Below are 6,517 nucleotides of genomic sequence, written 5' to 3'. Positions count from 1 at the left end.
GTTTATACATCTCTAGGAATGCATCCATTTCTTCCAGATTGTCTAATTTGCTGGCATATAGTTGCTCATAATATGTTCTTGTAATTGTTTGTATTTCTTTGGTGTTGGTTGTGATCTCTCCTCTTTCATTCATGATTTTATTTGGGTCATTTCTCTTTTCTTTTTGATAATTCTGGCCAGGGGCTTATCAGTCTTATTAATATCAATCTTATTAACCAACTCCTAGTTTCGTTGATCTGTTTTACTGTTCTTTTGGTTTCTATTTCATTGATTTCTGCTCTGATCTTTATTATTTCTCTTATCCTGCTGGGTTTAAGCTTTATTTGCTGTTCTTTCTCCAGCTCCTTTAGGTGTAGGGTTAGGTTGTGTATTTGAGACCTTTCTTGTTTCATGAGAAAGGCTTGTATTGCTATATACTTTCCTCTTAGGACTGCTTTTGCTGCATCCCAAAGATTTTGAGCAGTTGTGTTTTCATTTTCATTGGTTTCCATGAATTTTTTATAAACTCTTCTTTAATTTCCTGGTTGACCCATTCATTCTTTAGTAGGATGCTCTTTAGCCTCCACGTATTTGAGTTCTTCCCAACTTTCCTCTTGTGATTGAGTTCTAGTTTCAAAGCATTGTGGTCTGAAACTGCGGGGAATGATCCCAATCTTTTTGTACCAGTTGAGAATGTGATCTATTCTGGAAAATGTTCCATGTGTGCTAGAGAAGAATGTGTATTCTGTTGCTTTTGGATGGAATGTTCTGAATATATTTGTGAAGTGCATCTGGTCCAGTATGTCCTTTAAAGCCTTTATTTCCTTGTTGATCTTTTGCTTAGATGATCTGTCCATTTCAGCGAGGGGGGTGTTAAAGTCCTCTACTATTGCTGTATTATTGTTGATGTCTTTTTTTGATGTTGTTATTAACTGGCTTATATAATTGGCTGCTCCCATGTTAGGGGCATAGATATTTTAAAGTGTTAGATCTTCTTGTTGGATAGACCCTTTAAGTATGATGCAGTGTCCTTCCTCATCTCTTATTATAGTCTTTGGTTTAAAATCTAATTTGTCTGATATAAGGATTGCCACCCTAGCTTTCTTTTGATGTTCATTAGCATGGTAAATGGTTTTCCACCCCCTCACTTTCAATCTGGAGGTGTTTTTGGGTCTAAAATGAGCCTCTTGCAGACAGCATTTCGATAGGTCTTATTTTTTTTTTTATCCAATCTGATACCCTGTGTCTTTTGATTGGGACATTTAGCTCATTTACATTCAGGGTAACTATTGAAAGATATGAATTTAGTGCCATTGTATTGCCTGTAAGGTGACTGTTACTGTATATTGTCTCTATTCCTTTCTTGACTATGTTACTTTTAGGCTCTTCCTTTGCTTAGAGGACGCCTTTCAGTATTTCTTGTAGGGTTGGTTTGGTGTTCACAAATTCTTTTAGTTTTTGTTTGTCCTGGAAGCTTTTATCTCTCCTTCTCTTTCAATGACAGCCTAGCTGGATATAGTATTCTTGGCTGCATATTTTTCTCGTTTAGTGCCCTGAATATATGCCAGTCCTTTCTGGCCTGCCAGGTCTCTCTGGATAGGTCTGTTGCCAGTCTAATGTTTCTACCGCTTTAGGTTACAGACCTCTTGTCCTGAGCTGCTTTCAGGATTTTCTCTTTGTCTCTGAGACTTGTAAGTTTTACTATTAGATGTCGGGGTGTTGACCTATTTTTATTGATTTTGAGGTGGGTTCTCTGTGCCTCCTGGATTTTGATGCCTGTTTCCTTCCCGAAATTAGGGAAGTTCTCTCCTGTAATTTGCTCCAATATACCTTCTGCCCCTCTCTCTCTTTCTTCTTCTGGGATCCCAATTATTCTAGTATTGTTTCATCTTATGGTATCACTTATCTCTCGAAGTCTCCTCTCATGATCCAGTAGTTGTTTATCTCTCTTTTTCTCATTTTCTTGATTCTCCATCATTTGGTCTTCTGTATCACTAATTCTCTCTTCTGCCTCATTTATCCTAGCAGTTAGAGCCTCCATTTTTGATTGCACCTCATTAATAGCCTTTTTGATTTCGACTTGGTTAGATTTTAGTTCTTTTATTTCTCCAGAAAGGGATTCTCTAGTATCTCCTATGCTTTTTTCAAGCCCAGCTAGTATCTTTATAATCGTCATTCTGAACTCTGGTTCTTACATCTTACTAATGCCCATACTGATTTAGATCCCTGGCAATCGGTACTGCCTCTTGTTCTTTTTTTGAGGTGAGTTTTTTGTTTTGTCATTTTGTCCTGAGAAGAATAGATGAATTGAGAGAACAAAATGCTAAAAGGGTAACAACGACCTCAGAAAAATATACACTAAACAAATTAGAAGAGACCCGAAACCTGGGTGTGGGGAGAAAGGGGAAAAAAAAAAAAAGAATATGATCAGGCTGGTGAATAGAACAGAGCCACACACTCGATCTTGGGTTTGCTTTGGTCTGTTAGAAGAAACTGCCTCCCAAAATTTTAAAGAAAGAAAGAAAAAAAAATATATATGCATATGTGTATATATATCTATATCTATATCTACACACACACACACAAATCAGGATAAATATGATGAAGGGATCGAATATGATTGTAAAGATGAAAATTAAAATTTTAAAAAAGGAATTGATAAGTTGGTTGAAAAAAGAGAATGTAATTAGGCAGGAGACTAGAACAAAGCCATACACTAGATTTAGGGTATATTTTGGTCTGTTAGAAGAAACTGTATCCCAAAATTTTAAAGAAAGAAAAACATATATATATATATATATATATATATATATATATATATACATACACACACAAAAAAATAAGGTTAAATATAATGAAGGAATAGAATTGCCTGTAAAAATGAAAATTTAAAAAAGGAATTCGTAAGATTTTGTTTAAAAAAGGAAAGAAGAAAAATTTAAAAAAATAGAAAAAGAAACAAAGAAAATTAAAAAAATTAACTTTGAAAGACTAAAGAATCAGGGGGAAAAAAGCCATGAATTGTATGTGCTGTATTCCCCTAGCACTGGGGTTTTGCAGTTCTCATTGATGGGTAACTTGGTCTTGGCTGGCTGTTCTTGCTGAGCTTCTGGGGGAGTGGCCTGTTGCAGTGGTTCTCAGATGTCTTTGCGGGAGGTGGAATTGCCCCACCCTTGCTGGGGGCCAGGCTAAGTAATCTGCTCGGGTTTGCTCTCCGTAGCTTTTGTTCCCTGAAAGCTTTCCGTACAGCTTTGGAGGATGAGAGTGTAAATGGCAGCCTCCCAATCTCTGCCCCGGAGGAGCCGAGAGTCAGGCCTCACTCCTCAGTGAGCCCCCAGAGAAAAGCAGTCAATCACTCCCATCTCTGGCCGCACTCTGTGCTCACCCGGCCTGTAAATGAGCATATATATCTCTGGCACAAGACCCCTTTTGCAGACTCCAAACCCAGCAGATTCCTGCGGTGTGCTCTGTGTCACTCCTCCCATGGGAGGAAAGGGAGTCTCCCCGGATCTGCCGTTTGTTGGGTACCTGCTCAAAGAGCAGTGGCCTGACTGTGCCCCGGATCGTGGTTTATGGCAACCCCGAGCTGAGAGCCCACTCCTCGGCTCTGTCTCTGCAGCCGGCTTCCCCGCTCCGATACCTGGGAGCTCTGCCTCACTCAGGCACCCCTGGTCTTTCTGTGACCCCAAGGGTCCTGAGACCACACTGTCCCAGTGAGGGTTCCACCCCCTGCTTAGCCACTGGAGCAACGTCCCTCAGCAGAGCAGACTTCTAGAAGTTCCAATTTTGTGCTCCCTTGCTCTATAGCTTGCTGGTAGCTGGCTGATGGAGGCTCCCTTCCCCCGTGGTCAGTCTTCCCAAATATCGCCTCGGATTCACTTCTCTGCATGTCCTACCTTCCAGAAAGTGGTCGCTTTTCTGTTCATAGGATTGCTGCTATTCTTTTGTTCGATCTCCTGTTGAGTTTGTAGGTGTTCAGAATGGTTTGATAGCTATCTAGCTGAATTCCTGGGACCAGAGAAAATTTAGGTCTCCTACTCCTCCAACATCTTGCTCCTCTCCCCTAATTTTCTTTCTTTTTTTTTTATTATGTTAGTCACATACAGTACATCATTAGTTTTTGGTGTAATGTTCCATGATTCATTGTTTGCATATAACACCCAGTGCTCCATGCAATACATGCCCTCCTTAATACCCAATCACTGGGCTAACCCCGCTCCCCTCTAAAACCCTCAGTTTGTTTCCCAGAGTCCATAGTCTCTCATAGTTCGTCTCCCCCTCCGATTCCCCTCACCTTCATTTTTCCCTTCTTTCTCCTAATGTCCTCCATGCTATTCCTTATGTTCCACAAATAAGTGAAACCATATGATAATTGACTTTCTCCGCTTGACTGAAAGAAGTCAAGGAGAGGCACTTACCTTTTATCATTTCACCATGGCAGAGTGACTGACTTCTCTTGGTTCTGATTGTAAAAATACCCACCCCCCCAAGACTGACTGTCCTGCTTGCATCACATACCCACACCATGTGCAGTGGAAGCAGGATTCTATGATTCCTGGCCCCCTTTAAAGCCTCATTTTAGAGATGGGTAAGATGCACGTACCCAAAGGAGGGGCTGATAACATAGCTCTAGCTACTAGGAGAATGACGGGGTCAGAAGACTGCCCAGTTTGTGTCCACTACACCGTGACACACTTTTTTTTTTTTTAAGTCCTAAATATGATAGAGAACTAATGTAGAATCTCAATCCGTAAAGTGCTTCAATGAAATATTTCTCTTTATCCAAGTGCTAAAGGGACTAAATGAGTTAATGAGTGTAAATTATCTAGTATAGTACGCAGTAGGTGCTTGTCTTGGTTTGGATCCCCTGAGAAGCTGACTTTGAAACAAGGATTCAAGTGCAATTCATTTATTTAGGAAATGGAAGGATAACCAGTAGTGGAGTGCAGGAAGGAAGGCAGACAGTAAAGGCTGTTATTAAGCCACAACCACAGTGGTTGCCTGGAGCTTAAGCCCATGAGGAAACTCTTGGAAGCAGTACAAAACACATGCCTCAGAATTATCCTACCTGAGGGGCAAAGGAGTTGAGATATTTATACATTAACTCCTGAGAGTCATTGGCTAAGGGCTGTACCCAGGGGGTTCTCCTCAGCTCTGTTAGCCTGCTTGTCCATGTGGGCAGAGTAGCCTTCTGTGGGCCCAACCTGATCACAGAAGGTCCAAGGGGCATAGGCAGAGCCTGCAGTGCTTAATATGTTTTAGCTCCTCTCCAGACCCCTCCCTCCTTGCTGTTAGTTTAAAAGTCCCTTGAGTGTAAGAACCACATCTTATTTATCCTCAAATTTCCCACATCTCCTAGAACACTATTTAACACATAGTAATGGTCAGTGAATATTTATTCTTTGCTTAATTAATGATATTTTAGGGTATCTTTTTCCTAGTGATCTATTGGTTTTGCCTCCTTATATCTTGGATTTTCTGGGACAGGATGAATTTCCTGTCATTGCATTTTTATCCATTAAATATAATTGAACATGATCTGATTTTTATACTTTTGTAATACTTCTCATACAATTGCATTTACAAATAAATAAGAAAGTCTCTGTTAGACCACAGGTCCTGTATATATATCTCAACCTTATCTCTATAAGAAACTATCTCCAAATTGGGGGAATTTGGAGACTACTGGTGTGTAGATTCTTATTAGCTTCCTTGCCTGAATCAGCCTAGCCATCTGCCAGCAATAATAACTTACCTCTTGTGTGCTCAGCCTTATCCAGTCCTTGAGCCTTAAGAACCAGGCTTTGTGATGTATTGAGAACTCCCTTCCCTTGGGGATGAGGGGAGGCATTCCATTTTCCAGGTCAGACCACCTGTCTTCAAAAAGGAATTATCAGAGCTTCAGGCACTAGATAAGCAACCATCTGAACCTCCTCCTTTCCACATCACTATGCACAGGGCCAGTTTCCTCCCAGGACCCTTGTCTTGGAGCATGGCTCTGATCCCAGGTCAGTAATCGTGGACCCTAACTAATCTTAGTCACCTAATATTTTGGAACTCCTCTTCCCCTAGTTGCTATGTTTTACTTTTGAGAGTCCAACATCTACCCTAACTCAAAATCCATGTCACCTTAACTACCTCTTCCAAGAATTGTCCCTGCCTATAAGCCTGGCACCGTGCTTGTCTGTTCCGTCAGATAGGACTCATTAGAAACTGATGATGAAGTTTATTGTAACATTTCACTCTTGCGTGGTCATGCCTGGTCCTAGTCAGTCCATTTAACCCTCAGCTCTTGCCAGCTTTTGCTAGATTTCTATTCACCATTTCTTCCATTCTCCTTGTATTGGTCTTCCAGTATGCTTGGACCTGAAGGGCCATCAGTTACGTCATTTACTCTGGGACATTATCAGAGCAGGCTCTTTTTGTTTCCATTTCCTAGAGTTGGGATTCCATCTTGTTTTTCTTCCCTTAGACCACTGGTTACTGCTTTTTCTTCATCCCTGTAGATGGGAAAACCCAAGAGATGGGATTTGAAAAT

The sequence above is a fragment of the Leptonychotes weddellii genome, chromosome 11 (assembly GCF_054177405.1).
Source record: "Leptonychotes weddellii isolate Sample4059 chromosome 11, ASM5417740v2, whole genome shotgun sequence".
Taxonomy (NCBI): Eukaryota; Metazoa; Chordata; class Mammalia; order Carnivora; family Phocidae; genus Leptonychotes; species Leptonychotes weddellii.
The sequence above is the reverse complement of the archived record's forward strand: the minus strand, read 5'-3'. Positions refer to the sequence as shown.